This window comes from Rhinichthys klamathensis, unplaced genomic scaffold, assembly GCF_029890125.1.
Source record: "Rhinichthys klamathensis goyatoka isolate OS25496 unplaced genomic scaffold, OSU_Roscu_1.1 h1tg001095l_1, whole genome shotgun sequence".
Taxonomy (NCBI): Eukaryota; Metazoa; Chordata; class Actinopteri; order Cypriniformes; family Leuciscidae; genus Rhinichthys; species Rhinichthys klamathensis.
In genome coordinates, this window is record NW_026607339.1 from 235,001 (window position 1) to 237,500 (window position 2,500).

The 2,500-nt window shown below is 56.9% G+C and overlaps 1 protein-coding gene across 1 annotated transcript in view; it reads right to left on the bottom strand.

The window, feature by feature from the left end:
- ddx46 (DEAD (Asp-Glu-Ala-Asp) box polypeptide 46) overlaps nt 1-2,500 on the bottom strand; it is a gene marked incomplete at its 5' end in the record, with an annotated part of 50,555 nt that overhangs the window by 33,089 nt on the left and 14,966 nt on the right.

The window sequence follows — 2,500 nt, forward strand, 5'->3', positions numbered from 1 at the left end:
TGTGTGTGTCGGTGACAGGTGTGCAGTGTGTGTGTGTGTGTGTCGGTGACAGGTGTGCAGTGTGTGTCGGTGACAGGTGTGCAGTGTGTGTGTGTGTGTCGGTGACAGGTGTGCAGTGTGTGTGTGTGTGTCGGTGACAGGTGTGCAGTGTGTGTGTGTGTGTCGGTGACAGGTGTGCAGTGTGTGTGTGTGTGTCGGTGACAGGTGTGCAGTGTGTGTGTGTGTGTCGGTGACAGGTGTGCAGTGTGTGTGTGTGTGTGTCGGTGACAGGTGTGCAGTGTGTGTCGGTGACAGGTGTGCAGTGTGTGTGTGTGTGTGTGTCGGTGACAGGTGTGCAGTGTGTGTGTGTGTGTCGGTGACAGGTGTGCAGTGTGTGTGTGTGTCGGTGACAGGTGTGCAGTGTGTGTGTGGTGTGTGTCGGTGACAGGTGTGCAGTGTGTGTCGGTGACAGGTGTGCAGTGTGTGTGTGGTGTGTGTCGGTGACAGGTGTGCAGTGTGTGTGTGTGTGTGTGTGTCGGTGACAGGTGTGCAGTGTGTGTGGTGTGTGTCGGTGACAGGTGTGCAGTGTGTGTGTGTGTGTGTGTGTGTCGGTGACAGGTGTGCAGTGTGTGTGTGGTGTGTGTCGGTGACAGGTGTGCAGTGTGTGTCGGTGACAGGTGTGCAGTGTGTGTGTGTGTGTGTGTGTCGGTGACAGGTGTGCAGTGTGTGTCGGTGACAGGTGTGCAGTGTGTGTGTGTGTGTCGGTGACAGGTGTGCAGTGTGTGTGTGTGTGTCGGTGACAGGTGTGCAGTGTGTGTGTGTGTGTGTGTCGGTGACAGGTGTGCAGTGTGTGTGTGTGTGTCGGTGACAGGTGTGCAGTGTGTGTGTGGTGTGTGTCGGTGACAGGTGTGCAGTGTGTGTGTGGTGTGTGTCGGTGACAGGTGTGCAGTGTGTGTCGGTGACAGGTGTGCAGTGTGTGTGTGGTGTGTGTCGGTGACAGGTGTGCAGTGTGTGTCGGTGACAGGTGTGCAGTGTGTGTGTGGTGTGTGTCGGTGACAGGTGTGCAGTGTGTGTGTGTGTGTGTCGGTGACAGGTGTGCAGTGTGTGTCGGTGTGTCGGTGACAGGTGTGCAGTGTGTGTCGGTGACAGGTGTGCAGTGTGTGTGTGGTGTGTGTCGGTGACAGGTGTGCAGTGTGTGTCGGTGACAGGTGTGCAGTGTGTGTCGGTGACAGGTGTGCAGTGTGTGTCGGTGTGTCGGTGACAGGTGTGCAGTGTGTGTCGGTGACAGGTGTGCAGTGTGTGTGTGTGTGTCGGTGACAGGTGTGCAGTGTGTGTGTGTGTGTCGGTGACAGGTGTGCAGTGTGTGTCGGTGACAGGTGTGCAGTGTGTGTCGGTGACAGGTGTGCAGTGTGTGTCGGTGACAGGTGTGCAGTGTGTGTGTGTGTGTCGGTGACAGGTGTGCAGTGTGTGTCGGTGACAGGTGTGCAGTGTGTGTCGGTGACAGGTGTGCAGTGTGTGTGTGGTGTGTGTCGGTGACAGGTGTGCAGTGTGTGTGTGTGTGTGTCGGTGACAGGTGTGCAGTGTGTGTGGTGTGTGTCGGTGACAGGTGTGCAGTGTGTGTGTGGTGTGTGTCGGTGACAGGTGTGCAGTGTGTGTCGGTGACAGGTGTGCAGTGTGTGTGTGGTGTGTGTCGGTGACAGGTGTGCAGTGTGTGTGTGGTGTGTGTCGGTGACAGGTGTGCAGTGTGTGTGTGGTGTGTGTCGGTGACAGGTGTGCAGTGTGTGTCGGTGACAGGTGTGCAGTGTGTGTCGGTGACAGGTGTGCAGTGTGTGTGTGTGTGTCGGTGACAGGTGTGCAGTGTGTGTCGGTGACAGGTGTGCAGTGTGTGTGTGTGTGTCGGTGACAGGTGTGCAGTGTGTGTGTGTGTGTCGGTGACAGGTGTGCAGTGTGTGTGTGTGTGTCGGTGACAGGTGTGCAGTGTGTGTGTGTGTGTCGGTGACAGGTGTGCAGTGTGTGTGTGTGTGTCGGTGACAGGTGTGCAGTGTGTGTCGGTGACAGGTGTGCAGTGTGTGTCGGTGACAGGTGTGCAGTGTGTGTGTGTGTGTCGGTGACAGGTGTGCAGTGTGTGTCGGTGACAGGTGTGCAGTGTGTGTGTGTGTGTGTCGGTGACAGGTGTGCAGTGTGTGTGTGTGTGTGTCGGTGACAGGTGTGCAGTGTGTGTGTGTGTGTCGGTGACAGGTGTGCAGTGTGTGTGTGTGTGTCGGTGACAGGTGTGCAGTGTGTGTGTGTGTGTCGGTGACAGGTGTGCAGTGTGTGTCGGTGACAGGTGTGCAGTGTGTGTGTGTGTGTCGGTGACAGGTGTGCAGTGTGTGTGTGTGTGTGTGTCGGTGACAGGTGTGCAGTGTGTGTGTGTGTGTCGGTGACAGGTGTGCAGTGTGTGTGTGTGTGTCGGTGACAGGTGTGCAGTGTGTGTGTGTGTGTCGGTGACAGGTGTGCAGTGTGTGTGTGTGTGTGTGTCGGT